Here is a 24,961-nt window from a genome sequence, read left to right on the forward strand (position 1 = left end):
GATGCGATTTGGGTCGTGATTGACAGATTGACCAAATCTGCATGTTTTATTCCATACAAGATGACGTACAGATTTGACCAGATGGCAGAGATCTATGTCAGAGAAGTGGTCAGATTGCACGGAGTGCCGAAGTCAATTGTATCAGACCAGTGATCCTCGATTTACTTCGCACTTCTGGCAGAGTTTGCAGCAGGCTCTCGGTACGAAGTTACATCTGAGTACCGCATATCATCCACAGACCGACGGACAGTCAGAGCGGACTATCCAGACACTGGAGGATATGCTGAGAGCAGTAGTGCTTGATTTTAGCACTAATTGGCAATATGCATTGCCACTTTGTGAGTTTTCGTACAGCAACAGCTATCAGACGAGTATTGAGATGGCACCATTCGAAGCGTTGTACGGAAAGAAGTGTCGATCTTCTCTCTATTGGGATGATATCTCTGAAGTGCCTGAGATTGGACCTGATAGGATCAGAGATATGACAGAAAAAGTGAAGCTAATTCAAAAGAAAATGAAGGCAGCACAAGACAGACAGGCCAAATATGCCAATATTCGACGTAGACCGTTGGTATTTGAGATAGGAGAACGAGTATTTTTAAAAATTTCACCTTTCAGAGGAGTTGTCAGATTTGGCAAGAAAGGAAAACTGTCTCCACGATATATTGGGCCTTATGAGATTCTCGAAAAGATAGGAGATCGTGCATATCGACTCGCGTTACCGCCTTCATTATCCGGGATACATGATGTCTTTCATGTATCGTTATTAAGGAAATACCTTCCTGATGCTTCACATGCTATTCAGCCAGACGAGGCCGAAATGGATGAGACGTTGAGCTATATTGAAAAACCGATTCAGATTATTGATCGTAAAGAAAAACAGCTCAGAACGAAGACCATTCCACTTGTGAAAGTTCAATAGACTCGTCATGGCACTGAAGAAGCAACCTGGGAAACTGAATCAGATATGAGACAAGAATTCCCTGAGTTGTTTCGATAATGTAAATTTTTTAGACCATTTCTGTATATACTCCCTATTGATATAATTGAATGCCTGTGATTTCGAGGACGAAATCATATCTTAGGGGGGAAGAAATATAATGCCCACAATTTTATTCCGTGTAAATTACGATTATTGATTTTTAATCGAGATAATTATGAAAGGGCTAAACGAGACACGAAATGAGATCGCGTGTGAAACTTGAGGTGCGAGGACAGTAGCATCGGCGCACATGCGCGACCGGATGCGCGCACATGCGCCAAACAGGCAGAAGACCTCGCGCATATGCACGGAAGATGTCGTGCATATGCGCGAAGCCTATGCGAGGAACTCCAGAGAGTCTCGCGCATATGCGCGGCGATGAGTCGCGCATATGCGTGAGACGATGTGCAGGATACGCGCGGAGATCGAGTGTCTCGCGCATATGCGCCGATTGGGGTCGCGCATATGCGCGAGATGTGTGCTACAAACATTGAGCCACTCGTCCTTGTGCATGTTACGTGTATATATATATATGTATATACATGCAACGCTTTCCTCAGAAGAAAGGAGAAACGAAAGTTTAGGGGGAATTGCTCGTTGAATTTTAGAATTCGATTTGCGATCAATCCGTCCGTTAGATTTTAAATCCGACTTCCGTACTGTGTTCCTATCGACGCAGGCTATAACTGGAAGTAAGTTTTACTACGTTTTGACATGTTATGAAATTATGATGTTGTTGGAATTGAATACATGTCATATGTGTTGTTCTTGACATGTTAGACAGTGTAGAATCGAAGTCAGATTAAGAAACGGACTGAATATGGAAGTGTTATGATTTTCAGAATGAGATTGACTAAAATTGATGTCAGATTTGTACGGTGGTTGATTGTAAATGATTGGAATTGGTATAGACTGATATAGTATTATCAGTATCGCAAGATTGTACTGTTGTACCGTCAGAATTTGATAAAATAGAGATGTTGTGATTTGATTAGAATATTGATACAGAATATTGATATTGTCATTGCCAGATTGAACATTGACAGGCTTTGAGTCGAGACTTCGATTGTATCAGAGCGACAGAATAAAAGGTATAAATAAATGTTTATTCGGGATTGTACAACTCGAGTTAGGTTTGACTTGAGTTTCCCAAAATCACATACTTTATTTTATTGCATTGATATTTGCAGATTATCAGACTGATATGTTTAGTCTATTGAATTATAGCAGAGCCAGAGTTTGAGTCTAGGGCAGATCAGCCTAGCTAGGGCAGAACCGCCGAGTCTTTGTCAGAACTGCGTAGACTCTAGACTTACGGTGTATCGATGAGCTTAGATGTAGATCGACGTCTATTGTAGACATTCGATACAGCATACCAAAGTCTAAATTAGATCGGGATCCCTAGGTTAGAAATAAGTTGAGATAAGATAATAAGTCATTGACTTAAATACATATTCGTATTGGTTCATGTAGTCAGATTGGATACATGTTTTAATGATTGTTTATGCTTTTATATATGTTTTATATGATTGCATTGATACATTGTTTATACTGGGATATTTATATCTCACCGGAGTTATCCGGCTGTTGTCTTGTCTGTATGTGTGCATGGCAACAGGTGGGACAGGTTCAGGGTCACAGAGGTGAAGAAAGATCGAGTTAGAGTGGAGACTACGGACTTGGACTAGAGTTAGGGTTTAAACACTTGTTATATAGTTGTTAAACCTTAGTTGAGACTGATTGTATATAGTGCAAGATTTGTACTTTTAATACTGACGTGTATGTTAAGATGTATGCCATTACGTTCCGCATTTTAAAAAAAAATAAAAATTTAGACCCTGTTTATTATAATTAATTAAATTAGTCCCAATGACGATTAATAAGATGATTAGCATCTGGGTCCCCACACATTCAGAGGAGGAAGCTACGTGGGAGTCTGAGCCAGAGATAAGGACTCGTTATCCCAAGTTATTAGGTGAGTTTTAATTTCGAGGACGAAATTTATTTTAAGGGGAGGAGAGTTGTAGAACCTGTTAAATCAGACCACGTATAAGCCATGCATAATTACAATTATTTAAATTAAAATGATTTTTATGCATGAGGATTTAAATTCTTTTCTTTAAATTTGTTGAGTTATTTTATGCAGTAGTTTAGTTTCATCTTTTCGGATAAATAAGCGAGGCCGGACTAGAGTTGGAGTATTAAGATAAAATTTAATGATAAGAAAATATTCCTAGAATTTATTTAAGATAAAGAATAATTTATTTTAATGAAAAAGAATGTTTAGGGATTTAATTAATTAATTGGAGTTCAGTAATAAATAAGTTCATTTATGTCCAATAATTAATTAAAAGCCTAAATTAAAATGTGTGACCAATTGAGATAAATTAATCTAGGCCTATTTTATTTAAGAAATTGTAACTTAACATGTTAGTAAATTTATTGTAATAATTGGCCATGCATGCAAGGGAATTACTATCCAATATTTATTAAATTCTTTCACTAAAATATATCATTAGTGTTTAAAATTTTAAGAAGATGAAATTCAATAATTAAACAATATTCTCCTCCATTTATTCATCAAGATTTTCGGCCATCACCTTTGTAGGATTTAAAAAAAAGTTGACAACTCATTTCATTTGATTCCTTTTCTTATCCATTCTTGGTATATAATCCCCTCACATTTAATCATCAACAATTTATAATTAAGCAATTTTTCTACCACATTTTTGAATGATAAAATCGGCCGCACCTCCCTCAAATCTCCCTCAATCCCTTGATAGCACACTTCATTCTTTATCTCACTAGCAACTAGGATGGAATGAATTGAATTGTCATTCTACCACCCCATTTAATTAGTAAACTTCCCCATTCTTTTACCTAGCCATTTCCCCCTCCTCTCCACCGTAAATTCAGAAGAAAACCAGTAGGAAAAATCGTGAGCCACCAAGAAGAACAAGAGAGAAAACAAGAAAAAGGAACTCCGTCTACGCCACGCCGCTTTCGTCGTTTTAATTTGTTCTTTCGAAAGATCAAACTCCAGGCATGTATATGTTATTCTTTTCTCTTCAATCAAGTCATATACTGAATTTTTTAACATCACATGTACATGATTTAAATGTGAAAACCGAAATTTTGACAGCAACATTTCACAAAATTCTGCACAGATTTTTCGGCTACCTTCATGCTTCACGTTTGGTATTGTTTTGTGATTTCAGGGGGTTGGCTCGGTTCCAGGCGTGCAAGGCTTCATCTAGACATGTACAAAGACATGTTAGAGTCATGGTAGTCCATTGGTTCCAGCCCCTACATGCTGACGGAAGAGATTTGACAGCAACTCTCATAGTTGCAATTGTTGAGTCTCGATTTCTCTTCATGTTTGTCTAAGGCGAGGGTTCGGATCTTGGTTGGCCTAGGGCCTACAACCATGGTTTGAACACTTCCTTAGCATGTTTATGACATGACCAAGATGACCTTTCATGGCTTGGTTCATGGTCCCATCGGTTTTAAAGCAAACAACACAAGACAGCCCCTTCGGTTTTCAATTTTTTGATTTTGTTGTGTGAGTGGGTTTTCGATTTTATGGTGTTGGGTGGATCTTGGTTGGCTTTTTAGCCCTTAGCCATGGTTCACACAATACCTCATGATGTCTAGATCGAGCCATGGTCAATCGTATGTGTGGGGACCCGGACGCTAATCATGTTCTTAATCATCATTAGGACAATTTAATCAATTATATTAAACAGGGTCTAAAATTTTTTTTTTAAATTGCGAACGTAATGGAATACATGCAAATATACATATCAGTATATTAAAAGTACAAGTCTGGTACTATATACAATCATTCGAGCTAAGGTTTAATAACTACATATCAAGTATTCCAAACCCTATCTCAGATCAAAGTCCGTAGTCTCCACTCTAATCACGATCTCTCTTCATCTCCTCGACCCTGAACCTGTCCCACCTGTTGTCATGCACACATACAAACACGACAACAGCCGGATAACTCCGGTGAGAAATAAATCCCAGTATAAATCAACGAAACATGCAGTTATATAAAAAATGTAAAAGCATGTAAAACATGTAACAAATATCAGTAACATGTAACAAAATCAGAAACATAATCAATATAAAATCGCCAATCAGACTCGTGACTCCATGTTTCAGACTAGACTCAATCCTAGTCTAGGGATCCCGATTTCCAGACGTTGGCATTCCATATCGATCACCAGTAATAGAAGAAACTCCAATTCTATCCACATCGATATGATATCGATCACCAGTAATAGAAGAAACTTCAATTCTATCCACATCGATATAACCAAACATCCAGTGTCTTGACCTAACCGTCACAGACTTTGGCGTTTTCACCAATTTCCTATCTTGTGACATCGTGCAATGTGCCCGTGGCGAACCCACCACTATCAAGCACTTCTGTCACAAGATCACTCGTCTAATACTCGTCTAATACATGCTTCCTATAAATCAATAGAACAAGCATTATCAAATCAAATCAATAAACACAATCATAATAATAAGTATGTGATTCAGAAAAACTCTAATAAGTATGTGATTTAGGGAAACTCAAGTATATCCTACTTGAGTCGATCTCCCAATACCACATTTACTTATACCTTTCGTCTGTAGTCTTGGTCTGAAGCAATATCAGTTCTGAACTTAATACTGTCTCTGTAAATCTGAAACGACATATCGAGAATCATAATATCAATATTCCATTCTTAATTCAATACTGAATCTGTTTAATCTGGATTTAAGTCAAATCAACGGCATAACGGCACAATCTCAGTATTCCCGTCAATACCAAATCAACAGACATCAATTACAAATCATAACTCATATCCGATACAATCTGTAATTCATTCATAATCCAAATCTGTCCGATTTCAAATCAATATAATCAGAAAATCATAACAATTCCATAATCAGTCTGTTTTTCAATCTGACTTCGATTCTACGATGTTTAACATATCCAGAACACCATATATGAATCATATCAAATTCCTACAACATCATATTTTCAAATGATACCAAAACTCAATAAAACATACGTCCAGTTGTAGCCTGCGTCGATAGGAATACAATATCGAAGTCGGATTCAAAATCTAACGGACGGATTTACCAAAACCAAACTTTTGGAATCAAGTTTGAAGCTTTTCTCGGGAGTCATTCTTTCTTCCTCTGAAATTCTCAAGGAATGAATTGTATATATATATATATATATATATATATATATATACATCAACGTTGCATGATACACCACATGTCGATTTTCCCTTTTGCGTGCCTCGCGCATATGCGCGTCTTAGCGTCGCGCATATGCGCGAGACCTACTGTTGCAACATGTGACTTCCTCGACAGCTCGCGCATATGCGCGCCCTCCTGTCGTGCATATGCGCGAGGTCCTCTTGAAATCTCCTTTGGCTTCTCGGATGACTCGCGCATATGCGCGCACCACTTCCGCGCATATGCGCGAGGTTCTCTGGACGTCATCAATTCCCTTGCACAGGCTCGCGCATATCCGCGCCCTCACTTCTCGCATATGCGCGAGACCCTCTGCCCCTTTCAGTGCATGTGCGCACGTCTTACCGCGCATGTGCGCGAATGGTACTGTCCTCGCACATACATTATCACACGTTATTTCAAATCGTGTCTCGGTTGGCCTTTTCATAATCACATTAAATTATAATTCAATAATCGTAATTAACAGCGATTAACTTTCGGGCATTACATTTCTCCCCCCCTAAGATATGATTTCCTCCCCGAAATCACAGGTAATCAATCATATCGTTAAGAAGGAATGCAATCAAACTGAATAGATACTTACATCAATGAAATAATGCCGGGAATTTCTGTCTCATGTCTGATTCAATCTCCCAGGTGGCTTCTTCAATGCCATGACGAGTCCATTGAACTTTTACAAGCGGAATTGTCTTTGTTCTGAGCTATTTTTCTTTACGATCGATAATCCGAATCGGTTTCTCGACATAACTCAGTGTCTCATCCAGCTCGGTCTCGTCTAGCTACATAATATGAGATTCATCGGGAAGATACTTCCGCAGCATAGATACATGGAAGACATCATGTATTCCTGATAATGAAGGCGGTAATGCGAGTCGATAGGCACGATCTCCTATCTTTTCGAGAATTTCATATGGACCAACGAATCGTGGAGACAACTTTCCTTTCTTGCCAAATCTGACAACTCCTCGGAAAGGTGAAATCTTCAAAAATACTCGATCTCCTAGTCTCAAATACCAACGGTCGTCGTCTGATGTTGGCATATTTGGCTTGTCGGTCCTGAGCTGCCTTCATTTTCTTCTGAATCAGTTTCACTTTTCCCGTCATATCTCTGATCATATCAGGTCCAGTCTCCGGAACTTCAGAGATATCATCCCAATAAAGAGGGGATCTGCATTTCTTTCCGTACAACGCCTCGAAGGAGCCATCTCAATATTCGTCTGATAGCTATTGTTGTACGAAAACTCGCAAAGAGGCAATGCATCTTGCCAATTAGTGCTAAAGTCAAGCACTACCGCTCTCAGCATATCCTCCAAGGTCTGAATCGTCCGTTCTGACTGTCCGTAAGTCTGGGGGTGATATGCGGTACTCAGATGTAACTTCGTACCGAGAGCCTGCTGCAAACTCTGCCAGAAGTGCGAAGTAAACCGAGGATCACGGTCTGAAACAATCGACTTCGGCACTCCGTGCAAACTAACCACTTCTCGGACATAAATATCGGCCATCTGGTCATATTTGTATGTCATTTTTTATGGAATAAAACATGCACATTTGGTCAATCGATCAATCACGACCCAAATCGCATCACAACCTTTGGAGGAACGTGGTAACTGTGTCACAAAATCCATGGAAATGTGATCTCATTTCATTCAGGAATGGACAAACTCTGTAACAATCCTCCTGGTTTCTTCCTCTCAGCTTTCACCTGTTGGCAATTCAGACACTTGGCTACAAATTTAGTAACATCAAATTTCATCTGTTTCAACCAATACTGTGTCTTCAAATCATTATACATTTTCCTCCCACCAGGATGAATGCTAAAACGACTGTTGTGCGCTTCTGTCAGTATTCAATGTCTCCATTCTGAAACATTTGGCACAACAATACGATTATTCACATACAAAGTACCGTCACGAATCTGATACTCTGACTGATGTCCAGCTCTGACCATAGCAATCGAATTCTGTACATTCTGATCAACTTTCTGTGCCTCTTTTATTCTTACTATCAATTCTGGTTCAGCTCGAATCGTACATAATCTCAGAGGCTGACAATCTGTTTCAAAAGTTAATCCAGACAAACAGCAGTCTTCTATCAAATTCGAGACACCTATCGTCGATAAGGATAAGGAACATACCTTTCGACTCAGTGCATCAGCTGCTGCATTGGACTTTCATGGGTAATATTTGATTTCACAATCGAAATCCTTCAATAAATCGAGCCATCTTCGTTGCCTCATATTCAGCTCGGACTGTGAAAACAGATACTTTAGGCTCTTGTGATCAGAGTAGATCTCAAACTTTTCACCGTACAGATGTCGCCATATCTTCAAAGCAAAGGCAATGGCCGCCAATTCAAGATCATGAATTGGGTAACGAGTCTCATGTGGTTTCAGCTGTCTCGAGGCATAAGCAATAACATGCCCTCGTTTCATCAGTATACAACCCAATCCTCGATGAGATGCATCACAATAAACCACAAAATCACCTCTACCTGATGGAATCGTCAAAATCGGTGCACTGGTCAGTCTTTTCTTTAATTCAAGAAATATGGTCTCACATTCCTCAGACCAAACAAATGGAGCATTCTTCTGAGTCAACTGTGTAATCGGTTTGGCAATACTAGAAAAATCTTTGATGAATCGACGATAATATCCTGCCAAACCCATAAAACTGCGAATCTCGGGCACTGATGTCGGTCTCGGCCAAGAAATCACTGCCTCAACCTTATTGGGATCAACAGCTATACCGTCTCCGGATATAATATGTCCCAGAAATACTACATGTCTCAACCAAAACTCACATTTCGACAGTTTAGCATACAATTTCTCAGCCCTCAAAATTTTCAACATAGTTCTCAGATGATTAGCATGCTCAATCATATTCTTTGAATAAATCAAGATATCACCAATGAATATGATAACAAAATCATCCAGATATCTCTGACATATGCGGTTCATCAACCCCATAAATACCGTCGGTGCATTCGTCAAACCAAATGGCATGACAATAAATTCATAGTGTCCATACCTGGTTCTAAATACGGTTTTCGGGATATCAGAATCCCTGACTCTCAGTTGATGGTATCCAGATCTCAGATCGATCTTGGAATATACGGATGAACCCTGCAACTGATCAAACAAATCATCAATGCGAGGCAAGGGATATTTATTCTTTACCGTTGCTTTGTTCAGTTGCCGGTAATCGATACAGAGTCTCATTGAACCGTCTTTCTTTCGAACAAACAGTACTGGAGAACCCCAAGGAGACACACTTGGTCTGATATACCCCTTGGCCAGTAAATCCCCCAACTGTTCTTTCAATTCTTTCATCTCAATCGGTGCCATTCTGTACGGAGCCCTCGAAATCGGAACTGTACCTGGCATCAACTCAATGCTGAAGTCTATCTCTCGAATCGGAGGCAAACCAGGAATCTCATCTGGAAATACATCAGCAAACTCACACACCACTGGCAAATCCGTCAATGATGGACTCGATTTCAGTAAATCAACTGAATAGACAAGGAATCCTTCCGCTCCTTTCTGTAACAATCGAGTCATAGACAATACGGATATCAAAGGAATTCTAGATCGAGAACCCTTACCATAGAATTTCCACTCATCAGCCATCTCAGGTCTGAATCTCACAATCTTGTGGAAACAATCGACAGTAGCTCTGTACTTGGTCAACATATCGATACCGATAATACAGTCAAAATCAGACAACCCAAGCACAATACAGTCTTAACTCAATTTCATGCCCATCATAATGGAGTATACAATGTTTAACAGACTTCACTGATATCAAACCTGTCCCCAACGGAGAAGAGACAGACACTACAGCATACAATGACTCAATAGGCAAAGAATGCATCAAAGCAAATTGCTCAGATATAAATGTATGTGATGCACCAGTATCTATCAATACATATGCAGGATAACCAGAAATAAAACAGTTACCTGCAACAACATCGTCAGGTGCCTCCTGTGCCTGCTCTTCAGTCAAAGTGAACACTCTGGCCTGCTGTCTCGGAGGCTGGCTCACTGTCTGGCTTCCTCCTGGCCTCTGCTGTAACTGAGTAGACGGTGGTGGCTGGAAAGAATGAACAGCAGATGGTCGTCTCCTTGTCTGAGCCACTGATCCAGATGACTCTGCACCCTGTGATCTATGAGAATCTCTCTGAGGACAAACTCGAGAAAAATGCCCCTGCTGCCTACAAATACGGCAACTGCCGAACACTCTTCGGCACTGCTCAGTGGAATGCTTCCCTCCACAGGTGTTGCAATAGGGTCCTGTATAACTCTGGCCCTAACCAGTCTGTCTCGAGCCACTAGAACTGGAAGAACTGCTGTCAGACTTCTTGAACTGCTTCCCTCTAGCTTTCAAGAAATCCTTCTTTCCGCCACTACTGCTGCCACTTTCAAATCGAGGTGGTGGTTGCTGTGGTCTCGGTGCTTGTGGCACAAACTGAAGCTCCTCTCTGTCTTATCAGACCGACTTCGGCTCCCTTGGCTCGGTTCAGGGCATCAGTAAAATTATTCGGTCGTCCTGTGTTCACCAATGTAAAAATCTCGGGATTCAAACCATTGATGAACTGATCCGCAATAGCTTCTTCATTCTCGGCCACATGTGGAGCAAATCGCAACAGAGTAGAAAATTTAGTCACATATTCCTCAATGTTTAGCTGGCCCTGTCTCAAGTTTGCAAACTCCGCTCCCTTATCCTTCCTGTACGACACTGGAAAGAATCTCTGATAGAATTCAGTTCTAAAGACATTCCAGATGAAAGTCGTACCTTGATGTTCCAAGGCCCGCTTTGTGGTAATCCACCGGTTCTTTGCCACATCATGCAACTGGTGCCCTATCAGTTTCACTCTCCTCTTATCAGTATAGTCCAAGGACTCAAACAGCATCTCTATATCATCTAGCCAACTTTCGCAATCCATTGAATTCTCAGTACCCTTCAGAGTTGCTGGATGGAACGATTGAAACCTTTTCAATAATGTCTCCATAGGAGTGGCTGTAACGTCCATTGGAGGATTCGAAGTACTACTCTGTTCTGGTATTCTTCTCGGAGGCATATCTGATAATCAAAAGGATTAGCAACCAAATACACAAATATGTTTCAGTTCTCCGATCATCTTACTGCTGATCCAGAATCGGTGCTGATTCATTCTCAATAACACATGTTTTCAAACCAAGTCAGATAAACAGATAAACATGCATTATAAAGCAATAAATCATGCTAGCAATCAAAAGCAGGAAAAAACACACATTCTACCCCGCTCCCTAGCTCCTATCTCAATCTAAAGCATCTATCGCTCTGATACCACCTGTTGTGGGGACCCGGACGCTAATCATGTTCTTAATCATCATTAGGACAATTTAATCAATTATAATAAAAATGGTCTAAAATTTTTTTTAAAATTGCGGAACGTAATAGAATACATGCAAATTACATATCAGTATATTAAAAGTACAAGTCCGGTACTATATACAATCATTCGAGCTAAGGTTTAATAACTATATATCAAGTATTCCAAACCCTATCTCAGATCAAAGTCCGTAGTCTTCACTCTAATCACGATCTCTCTTCATCTCCTCGACCCTGAACCTGTCCCACCTGTTGTCATGCACACATACAAACACGACAACAGCCGGATAACTCCGGTGAGAAATAAAACCCAGTATAAATCAACGAAACATGCAGTTATATCAACAATGTAAAAGCATGTAAAACATGTAACAAATATCAGTAACATGTAACAAAATCAGAAACATAATCAATATAAAATCGCCAATCAGACTCGTGACTCCACGTTTCAGACTAGACTCAATCCTAGTCTAGGGATCCCGGTTTCCAGACGTTGGCATTCCATATCGATCACCAGTAATAGAAGAAACTCCAATTCTATCCACATCGATATGGTATCGACCACCAGTAATAGAAGAAACTCCAATTCTATCCACATCGATATAACCAAACATCCAGTGTCTTGACCTAACCGTCACAGACTTTGGCGTTTTCACCAATTTCCTATCTTGTGACATCGTGCAATGTGCCCGTGACGATCCCACCACTATGAGGCACTTCTGTCACAAGATCACTCGTATAATACATGCTTCCTATAAATCAATAGAACAAGCATATCAAATTAAATCAATAAACACAATCATAATAATAAGTATGTAATTTAAGGAAACTCAAGTATATCCTACTTGAGTCGATCTCCCAATACCACATTTACTTATACCTTTCGTCTGTAGTCTTGGTCTGAAGCAATATCAGTTCTGAACTCAAGATTGTCTCTGTAAATCTGAAACGACATATCGAGAATCATAATATCAATGTTCTATTCTTAATTCAACATTGAATCTGTTTAATCTGGATTTAAGTCAAATCAACGACATAACGGCACAATCTCAGTATCCCCGTCAATACCAAATCAACAGACATCAATTACAAATCATAACACATATCCGATAGAATCTGTAATTCATTCATAATCCAAATCTATTCGATTTCATATCAATTTAATCAGAAAATCATAACAATTCCATATTCAGTCTGTTTTTCAATCTGACTTCGATTCTACGATGTTTAACATATCCAGAACACCATATATGAATCATATCAAATTCCTACAACATCATATTTTCAAATGATACCAAAACTCAATAAAACTTACGTCCAGTTATTGCCTGCGTCGATAGGAATACAATACCAAAGTAAGATTCAAATTCTAACGGACGGATTTACCAAAACCAAACTTTTGGAATCAAGTTTGAAGCTTTTCTCGGGAGTTCTTCTTTCTTCCTCTGAAATTCTCAAGGAATGAATTGTATATATATATATATACATCAACGTTGCATGATACACCACATGTCGATTTTCCCTTTTGCATGCCTCGCGCATATGCGCGTCTTAGCCTCGAGACCTACTGTTGCAACATGTGACATTCCTCGGCAGCTCGCGCATATGCGCGCCCTCCTGTCGCGCATATGCGCGAGGTCCTCTGGAAATCTCCTTTGGCTTCTCGGATGACTCGCGCATATGCGCGCACCACTTCCTGCGCATATGCGCGAGGTTCTCTGAACGCCATCAATTCCCTTGCACAGGCTCCCGCTTATGCGCGCCCTCCCTTCGTGCATATGCGCGAGACCCTCTGCCCATGTGCGCGAATGATACTGTCCTCGCACATACATTATCACACGTTATTTCAAATCGTGTCTCGGTTGGCCCTTTCATAATCACATTAAATTATAATTCAATAATCGTTAATTAACAGCGATTAACTTTCGGGCATTACAGTATGGCCACTGGAACGATGAAAGACAGCAAGCGAACCAATGCATCACAGTATAGATTTTTGGTGTTCTCGGTTTCAAGTTTCGGTTGCCTTGGGTGTTTGCTTGGATTGTGGTTGGCCTAGGGCCCTTATCCATGGTTCAAGCCACACCTTAGGATGTTAGTAAGAGGTTCTGGCCGGCGGTTCAAGCCCCAATGGCCAATAGCCTTGTAAACAAAGCAAAGGAAGTACAGCAGCTGCTGCAATTTTGTTGACAGCAGCTTGAGCTTTGGTTCAGAGGCTTGTTTCGAGTTCTTGGTTGGCTTTTAGTATATGGCCTTGGACTGGACAGTACCTCATTGAGTTAGAAAGGTCATGTTTTTGGTCGTTCGTGATTTGGTTAAGTTTAGAGGTCGTACGAGAATTTACAGGTGCAATGTGCCAAAGTGACTCTCGAAAGAGCGTTTCATGATTTTGGCCTTCATGCACAATTTTCGTGTATTACAGCCCTTGATATATATTTTCCAGTATTTTAGGTGTATTTTAATCACGACTAAACGATGGTTCGATGTTGGTTCGGGTTGGTACGGAGTCATGGTTAGATACTAAGTTTGTTGGGCGTAATTGTCTCGTTTTTGGTTCGGCTATGATATGTTGGTCAAGTTGAGATTATTTTCATGTGTCTCATGCTAGAATTAGTTCGCAGCGAGCCTGGCAAACGATCCAACTCCTTCGATATAAAAAAAATGTGATTTTAATTATATTACGTGCATAAAAATAGAAAATGTTTATTTCTGAGATATATGCGATATGTCTTGTGGCCACCTCACGCTTATGGGATTCAGCTTATGGGATTATTACTTCACCCGGTGACTTACGACCGGTTCATGTTCATGTATGGGTACGGATATCCAGTCCAAGGGCTGTGATGATCTCTATCGCCCAGTATACTGTGGTTTAGTCTGATCAGACGTGCATGTTATGTTTGATACGTTATGGGCCACTTGCGTAGAACATTATCTCAACAGAAAATTATGATATGCTATTTTATGACAGAGCTCTATCGAGCAAATATTTTATGTATGATTTTCAGATATGCACAGTATTTATAATTATTCATGACACGATTTTCACGTTACAGTTTCACGATACGATATTTTTACGTTACACCGAATTTTATGATATATTTACTTGTTATCCATGGTATATGCATGCTGAGTCTTTAGACTCACTAGACTTGATTGTTGTAGGTACTGATGAGGTCGGGACCAAGGGCGGGGACCAGTGAGCTAGCTTGGGTCGCCAGTAATAGGAACCCGAGGACCTCATGTTTATCGTTTACTATTTTTGTTCAAACTCAGTTTTTACTTTAAAGAATTATTTTAAAATGAGGCATGTTATATATAAATGAGGCATGTTATTTATTTAAAGAGAAAAATTTTAAATTATTCCGCAAATTTTCAAATACGAAATATGGGCCTCGACAGTCCCGGTTCATAAGGACTAATGGTGTACAACCATAAACTAGGACGTTTCCACTCGATAAGTGAGAACCACTTGGAATGTCCTTTATGGAGGGTTGTTCAGTGCACTCTACCAGGAGCACCTATCTGCATGCTCGGACATCACAATGTCCCCTACCAATGAAACATAGTAATCACATCGAAGATACTAGTCTCAAACTCGAGCGGCCTATATCCTTCTTAGCGGCGGCTGAATCGACTAGGAACTGTTTAAAATATACAGTATTGCAAATACGAGTTTCATGATACTCATCATATGAGCATCTCATATTCTTTCTACTATTTGTATATTCAAATACTTTATCTATGCAACTAGCATGGGTATACAGATAAAGATGTGCCAAAACAATAAGTTCGAATATTATTAAAATAAAGATTGTTTATACATAGAGTTTCATTGTGAACACTCAGCCAACACTTGGCTCGACGGACACCTACTCTAACAATCTCTCACTTGCACTAGAGCCAACTACCCATATGCTTCAAACCCATCGATTCGCGATGCTTCTCAAATAATGGTACAGGTAAAGGCTTAGTTAGTTGATCAACATTATCTGCGGAACCAACTTTGTCAATCGGCTCTTCTTCTATTTCCACAATCTCTCGGAGGATGTGGTACTTTCTCAATACGTGTTTGGATTTCTGATGAGACAGTGCTCCTTTGCTTGAGCTATAGTGTGAGGCCCGGGGCCAAAGAGGGCGGGGGGTGATCGTCGGTGCCATCAGTTGCACGGACAATGAGCGGCTCATGGCAGGCTTCTAGGTGGAGGGAACATGAATGAACCGACCCACACGGGAATGAGAGGGATTCCGAGACTGTTCATTGTAATGGACTGTACAGTTGAAGAGGGCTTAAAAGATTTGATTTGTACTACTCATATCACGAAGGTGCATCTTCTTTTCGATAGCTCATCACATAAGAACTCCAAAGTTAAGCGTGCTTGACTTGGGGCAATTTTGGGATGGGTGACCTCCTGGGAAGTTTCCTAGGGTGCGTGTAAGTGAGGACATAAGCACGCTGGAAAGACTCGTCTTGGTACAGTGAGGACAGTCGTCGAATCTGGGACGTTACAAGAGTGGTATCAGAGCCGACCTCTCTTAGTACGGTGTGGTTCGGGGACGAACCAAGCGGAAGCTGGTGGGCATATGAGGCCCGTGGCCAATGAGGGCGTGGGTGATCGCCGGTGCCATCAGTTGCACGGACAATGAGCGGATCCTGGCAGGCTTCTAGGTGGAGGGAACATGAATGAACTGACCCACACGGGAATGAGAGGGATTCCGAGACTGTTCAATGTAATGGACTGTACAGTTGAAGAGGGCTTAAAAGATTTGATTTGTACTACTCATATCACGAAGGTGAATCTTCTTTTCGGTAGCTCATCACATAAGAACTCCAAAGTTAAGCGTGCTTGACTTGGGGCAATTTTGGGATGGGTGACCTCCTGGGAAGTTTTCTAGGGTGCGTGTGAGTGAGGACATAAGCACGCTGGAAAGAGACTCGTCTTGGTACAGTGAGGACAGTCGTCGAATCTGGGACGTTACATATAGCTTCCGTGTTGTCACAAAACACCGGGACAGGAGCAACTCCATTAGGAATTACGCCCAACTCTTGGACGAAATTACTTATCCAAACAGCCTCTTTTGCTGCAGCTGATGCAGCAATATATTCGGCCTCAGTGGTGGAATCTGCAGTACTGTCTTGCTTGGAACTCTTCCAAGAGACAAGCAACACCATTGAGCATGAATACGAACCCAGAGGTTGACTTCGAGTCATCTATATCGCTTTGGAAGCTAAAGTCGATATAGCCTTCCAATTTCAGTTCTCCACCCCCATAGACCAATAACAACTTATTGGTCCTTCTCAAATACTTGAGGATATCTTTCACAGCTTTCCAATGTGGAAGACCAGGGTTCGATTGATATCTACTCACTACACTTAGTGCTGAAAGCCACATCAGGACGTGTAGATATCATCTCATACATGATGCTACCAGATTGCAGATGCATAAGGAATTCTTGTCATCGCCGCTTATCTCTGCATCAGTCTTGGGAGACATAGACTTAGATAGGGGCACGCCATGATACATTGGTAGATGTCCTCTCTTGGACTCATCCATCGAGAACCGTTTCACGATGGTATCAATGTATGTGGACTGGGTGAGACCAAGCAATCTTCTTGATCTATCTCTATAGATCTGTATTCACAATACAAAAGATGCTTCACCCAAGTCCTGCATCGAGAAATTACTCGCTAACCATATTTTAGTTGATTGCAATATTCCTACATCATTCCCAATGAGTAGAATGTCATCAACATAAATCACCAAGAATGTCACAGCACTCCCACTGACCTTCTTATACACACAGGTTCCTCAAGATTCTTAGTAAAACCAACTCTTTGATTGTACTATCGAATCTAAGGTTCCAACTCCTAGATGCCTGCTTTATATCATAAATAGATCTCTGAAGTTTGTATACCATATGCTCACTTCCGATGGATGTAAACTCTTCAGGTTGAGACATGTAATTCTCTTTCTTAATATCCCCATTAAGAAAGGCTGTCTTGACATCCATCTGCCATATCTCATAGTCATATCATGCAGCTATGGCTAGCAATATCCTTATAGATTTGAACATTGCAACTGGAGAAAAGGTTTCCTCAAAGTCAACTCCTTGTCTTTGAATATATCCTTTCGCCACCAATCGCGCCTTGAAGGCTACCTTCCCATCCGCCCCAAGTTTTCTCTTGTAAATCCATTTACACCCTATGGGAACAGTTCTCTCAGGTGGATCCACAAGGTTCCACACTTGGTTCGAATGCATGGAATTCATCTCAGATTCCATTGCTTCAAGCCACTTGGATGAATCGACATCAGATAACGCTTCCTTGAAGATCCTTGGATCACATCCATGGTTAGGCTCATCATGACCCTCTTCAAGAAGCATACCATACCTCATAGGTGGTCTCGAGACTCTCTCGGATCTTTTAGGAGCTTATATCTCCTCTCTTGGCTCTTCTCGTGTGAGTTCTTCAATTTTGGGTGTCTCTCGAACCTCTTCGAGTTCTATCATCTCCCCTTTTCTATCCAATAGAAATTTTTTTTGCCAAAAAGGTTACATTCCAAGAAACAAACACCTTTGTGTCTTGGGGATGATATAAATAATATCCGACTGAATTCCTTGGATATCCCACAAAGTAACATAAAATGGATCGACTATCCAATTTATCTCCCACTACCTGCTTCACATAAGCAGGGCATCCCCATATTCAAAGATAAGAATATTTGGGAGGCTTACCCATCCATATCTCATATGGTGTCTTATTAACTGCCTTTGAATGGACATTGTTCAGCAACAGTGCCGCTGTCTCAAGCGCATATCCCCAAAAAGATGGCGGCAACTCCGTGTATCCCATCATAGACCGAACCATGTCCATCAAAGTTCGGTTACGACGCTCCGAAACACCATTCAACTGTGGTGTAGCAGGCGGAGTCCATTGCGAGAGAATCTCATTCTCCCTAAGATACTCTTGGAACTCGGCACTCAAGTACTCACCACCTCGATCCGATCGAAGTGACTTGATACTTTGTCCCAACTGTTTCTCTACTTTACTTCTGAATTCTTTGAAACTTTCAAAGGCTTAGACTTGTATTTCATCAAATACACATACCCATACCTTGAAAAGTCATCGGTAAATGTGATGAAGTAGGCATGTCCATGCTTAGTGATGATGCTAAGCGGACCGCACACATCGGTATGGATCAAAGCCAATAACCCTTTGGCTCGCTCCACATGGCCCTTAAAGGGAATTTTGGTCATCTTTCCTTTTATACAGGATTCACAAGTTGGGAGAGAATTAATATCAAACATATCAAACATGTCCACTCCCTACTAGCTGGTTCATCCTTCTTAGGGAAATATGTCCTAATCGAGCATGCCATAATTGTGCCGTATTAAGAGTATCTTGCTTTCGCTTGTTTGTTGTTGTTATTGCTTTGACATTGTTTAGTGGAATATCTTTTAATTTTAAGTTATAAGAGATCGTTTTCAAATTCTCCAGTACCAATCAAACATTCATTCTTGTAAATGTTACAAACATCTTTGCTAAATAAACAAGAATATACATCTTTATCAAGTATAGAAATGGAAATAATGTTTTTCACCAAATCAGGTACAAACAAACATCTCTTAAAATCAACTTAAAATCATTGTTCAAAAGCAAGTATATCATTGTTCAAAAGCAAGTAAACATCTTTTAAAATCAAACTTAAAAGCATTGCTCCATTGCCGATCCTCAAGAAGGTCTCACCTTCCCTAAGCCTCCTACTTCTTTCCATCATCTGTAAATCATTACAGATAAGTAAGCCACAGCCGGTATCCAATACCCAAGAAGTAGAGTTAATAGAAATGTTTACTTCAATATAGAACATAACATTTCCAGAACCCTTCTGGGCAAGATATTCTCTGCAGTTACGCCTCCAATGTCCAAGTTTCTTGCAAGTGATGACAAACATCAGTAGTCTTGTCAGCCTTTACTGGTGTGGCTGCCACAACGGGATTGGAGCTTGCCTGTTCAAGAGCACGTTCTTCTTGGGACGTTGGAAAGAACGCTTCATTTCCCTTCCCAGGTGGACCAGTCTTCGTGCCAGATGAAGAGCTCACATAAAGAACCGATTTCTCTTTCTTTATGGTGGCTTCAAACGTAACAAGTATGGTCACCAACTCCTCAAGGGTAGGCTCTAGCTTGTTCATGTTGAAATTCACCACAAAAAGATCAAATGAGCTAGGCAGTGACAAGAGCAACACGTCTGTGGTCAACTCCGAAGGCAATGTAAGATCCATGTCAACGACCTTATCCACGAGCCCAATCATCTTTAGGCCATGCTCATGGACCAAAGACCCATCTCGCATGCGTAAAGTGATTAGCTCCTTGACGATAGCATGCCTAAGAGGTCGTGTTTGCTCACCAAAGAGCTCCTTGAGATGAAAATTAATGTTCAGCAGCACTCTTTGCATCCTCAAAACGGCTCTATAGCTCATCATTCATAGAAGCCTGCATATAAGACTTAGCTCGCAAGTCATAGTCACACCAATCCTTGTAAGTCTGCAATTCCTCAGAAGTGCAGCTAGTCGAAGCCTCAACAGGGGGCGACTCAGTAAGTGTATACGCTATCCTTTTCGAATTCAAGACGATTTTCAGATTTCTTAGCCAATTGAGGTAATTAGGTCCGGTTAATACGTGTTTGTCGAGTATTACAGATAGCGGATTGCGAATCGAAGACATTGTCAAAAATTTTACTGAAAAGTAAAACAGATAAATGTTAATGACTAATTTAAAATATTTAGTAAGATATAAAGTATGGACTTTTACTTCATAAATTTTCGCTCCCACTGTTTTGACATTTTTCACTACCCTCTAGTGAAAACGGGAAAATCCTTTTCTCAGTAGGTACGTAAGGTCCAATTAGCAAATTATGATCCCGAATAATATCAGCCAATCATAATTCCTAAAAGGTAGTTTCCAATTGGATCTCTATGCAACCCTTTACGTAAACTTTTGTCTCACGTTTGATTAGGACCCAATAATATGACGTCGTTCATCTTTACGTGTCAAGCCTTACGCATCGATGTTGAAGCTTAATGGACGGTCGCCATTAGTTCTCTCAATAATATGAGCCGAAATCATGGGAGTTCCACGTAGTTCATATCACCATGTCAATGGATGTCACAGCTTTCCGGTGTCCAGGGCCCCCCAATAATATGAGCCGAGCCCCGAACACAGGTAGCGTTCATCATGCACCCATTGTCGATGGAAGACATGAAAATTATAAACACCTTTATAATTCTCTTTTTCGGGACTTGATATTTATTTTGAATCTTATTCAAAATGAGGGTTTTTAATTTTGAAAGGTCTCATCATTATTTTATTTAAAAGCCCGCCATGTTTTGATCGTATGTTTGCCGGATTCATGCAACTTTGTTATTATCATAATAATAACGCACATACTCATTATTTATAACATATCATGCATATATTATAAACAGTAAAAAAACAAGGATGATCAATCGTCCCAAAACTAATGGCCCGTGTGAGCTAAGCACGGGCCTAGGTCCAATCATAGGGAAATGCATGGGATACAAATTCAACTTTTACATAAGCCTCCAATATTTACATGTTTTCGATCTTCATAATCATCAAGGCCATCATCTTCCAATCTTGATCTTCCACTATACTAATATTTACAAATAAATATCCATGACAAATAGGGATAAATCTCATGGGGTGGGAACGGGTCATAAACCAAGCCCACTTTATAAATTGATAATTATTACAATCATTCAACACAAAATATCCTAGCATACACCTAGAAAATTGGGCTTGGGCTTTTGATCATCCTTCATGCATAATATCACATATCATACAACATCAATTAATTATCACAATAATCAATTGATCCAATATTATATATCTTGATCCAATCACTAACCGCCACGATTATAAACTAAATTAACAAAGTATACAAACTCCTTTGTCTATTTTTTAATTAATTTATTTATAATAGAATTTCTTTTAATCACTATTTACTATAAATAATAAGTCCAACTTCAATTATTTATTTTATGAGAAAATATGTACAACTTTTGTAAATTTAAACTCAAGGGCCCAAAAAATCATTTTTCACCAAAAATATTTTGGCTCATTTAAATTTCACAAAATATGTCAAACATCCAATGGCCCAACAACTCAAGGCCCATGACACTTTGATATTCCAAAACACTTTTGGAAACCCTAGTCGTCATCGCCGTCACCGGAGCTCCGTCGCCGGATTCCGACCAACATGCACATAAAATTTTTTTTTGTTAAAAGCAAGGGGCTGTTTGGCTGCCCTTGCTGCTCGTTTCGGGCAGCCCAACTGCCCGAAATGGGCAGCAACTCGCTGCTCAAAACCGCCCAAAAAACCGGCCTTCGATTTGTCGTTTTGATTGTCTCATGCGGTTAGAAATTGATCTCAATATAATATCATGTATATGCTACACAAAACAGTAACTAAAGCTCATGATACCACTTGAAAGGGATCGTTTAAGGTGCCCGAAATACGTAACGGAAGTTTCAAAATTATTTTCTAGCAAAAACCGAGCACCCTAAACTATAGTGTGTAGCAAATACAATAAAACACAAAATGTCATACATAAGGTGTTTTAAAGATATTACGTATCAATCTCTTGAGATTGATGATGGCTCCAACTAAGACGTAAACACCTTAACTCTTGAATGGCAAGACAAATCTTCAAGCTTCCAAGAGCACACCTTGCTCAAAAGATAAGCACACCAATAACAAGGAAAATCCACCTTACACTTGCACTAGAAAATGTAAGGCATTTTTCTTTGAGAAGTGTATGCAATCTTCAACAATTAAAGAAGCAAAAATGAAGGAGAGTTTTACACTAAAATTTCGGCCATCTAAGGGGAGTAGAGAAGGAGGAGTGTTTTTCTTGGTGTATGAAAAAGTTAAAGTGAGCATGTGCATGTCATGCCTTGGATATTGAAAAAGTAGCCTCCAATCCTTCACTTCCATGGCATGCTTTTTAGTTGGGCTCTTAACAATTACAAGGCCCATGGACTTTTTATTTAAATGTCTCAAACAAATTTAAGATCATTTAAACTTTACTTGATTTTACTCAAGCCTAATTATCTCTAATTGGGATCTACAAGACCCAATGTTATTTAATTAATTCAATACTTGAATTAATTTAATTATTTTGGACACTACTAGGCCCACTAGTGTTTAATTAATTCAACACTTGAATTAATTTAATTTATTTAGTCCATAATAATGTTTATGAAAATCACAATTTTCAAATACATTATTTGTTTGACAAACTTTTAATTTAGGAACACTTCCATAAATTAAAAGTTACATTCTCCTGATAGAAGTCATACTTCTATTTTTCTTTGCGCTTGGAAATTCCTTTATAAGCCGTTCAACACATTAAACTATTTTTTACTTCTCAACGGGATCTAGAAAGTTAAGCACTTGTGTGGCCCTCAATGGTTCATTGATACAACTAGCCGTGGGTTCAAATCTCCATGTGATTTGGGACTAAACATGTCCTTATATGAGCATACATCAATTGCTCCATTCTTACTTATTAACTCCTTGATAATAAGAACGTCAGAACTCAAGTCTGATAGTACCCAACCAATCATGTTAAACGCCTAGCAGCATCGCTTACATGATTTCCTAGGTATCAAATGATAGTGCCAGTGCAGAGGCCCTAGAACTTCTTGCTTGAAAATTTGCGGAAAATTAAAAATTTTCTTTTTAAAAGAACTTAAATGGCCTCATTCATAAAATCACTAGTGAATCAAGTTCAATATTTCAAATTATTGCAGCAGGAAGAAAATAAAGTTTGCCAAAAATCACAATTTAAAAATATCCAACGACTGATAAAATGTTTGCGGAATAAAATAACAACTGCTGCTCTGAGGTCCTCGGGTGCCACTACTGCCGACCCAAGCTGGCTCACTGGTCCCCGTCCTCGGCCCTGGCCTCATCAGTACCTACAACAATCAAGTCTAGTGAGCCTAAAGACTCAGCATGCATATATCGCAGGTAACGAGTAAAAATCTGAATTAAAATATGCATGAGTTAACATATCCTGTCCTAAGGCATGCTGAAAATAATCTGTACTGAGCAATTATAATACGTGCATAACTGAACTGATAATCACAGAAAAAAAATGTTTGCTCCTTGGAGCCTGTACTGAAATAACAGATAAAATTTTCTGTTGAGATTATGTTTTACGCCTGTGGCCACTGCACTAAGCTGAACTGATCGGTAACTGGCTACCGGGGAGGCTGAAACTGAACTGAGATGGCCGGTCACTGGCGACCGGGTGGTACCATACTGAACTGATCGATCACTGGCGACCGTATAAAATAACACTCCCACATAGTGAATGAACCACAAGCCATATCGCATAAATCTCAAAAATAATCATTTTCTATTTAATGCACGTAAAATAATTAACTGGCATAATGAAAATGTCCCGTAATTTTACCAACTGGATTGGATTGGATAGTCCCCAGGCTCGCTGCAACCTAACTGTGCCATGAAAAATATGCAATAGCTTAAACATGACCAACTATGCAATTTAGTTCAAAAAATGCGACTATGACGCCTAATGACTTCGCATTTAATCATGACTCCGAGCCAACCTGAACCGACACCGAAACCGACGTATAGTCATGATTAAAATACGCTGAAAAATCATAAAATAATGCTCCTAAAATGATAGGGTCGAAATCTAGGTGGAATGGAGGCCAAATAACGAAACGCTCTTTCGAGAGTCAATTTGGCACATCGCACCGTAAATTCTCGTACGACCTCAAAAATGATCCAAATGACGAACGGTCTTACCAACATCCCAAGGAGTGATTTGAACCATGGCTAAGGGCCCTAGGCCAGCCACAATCCGCAGTCACACCAAAACTCAACCGAAACTCCAACCGAGAACCAACGTGCATGTGTGTGTAGTGTTTTGCTTAGATCGATGTCTTGCGTCGTTCCAGTGGCCATTTGATTGACCATGGCACGATCTAGACATATAGGGGCATGGTAAGAACCGTGGCTATGGGCCATAGGCCAACCAAGATCCATACCAAGCAACCAAAAACCGAAACCATATGATGAACCAATGAAGAAGCCGAATGGGGAAAGGGGCTGTTCTTGTTGATTATTTAAAAACCGATGAGCCATGGACCAAGCCACCAAAAGGGCGACTTAGTCACGTCTTAAACATGCTAGGGGAGTGATCCAACCATGGCTAAGAGCCCTTAGGTCAGCCAAGATCAGATCCAACCCCTTGACATAAAAACTGAAATTTTCGAACACATGAGAAGCAATGG

This window comes from Primulina tabacum, chromosome 3 (genome assembly GCF_025594145.1).
Source record: "Primulina tabacum isolate GXHZ01 chromosome 3, ASM2559414v2, whole genome shotgun sequence".
Classification (NCBI taxonomy): Eukaryota; Viridiplantae; Streptophyta; class Magnoliopsida; order Lamiales; family Gesneriaceae; genus Primulina; species Primulina tabacum.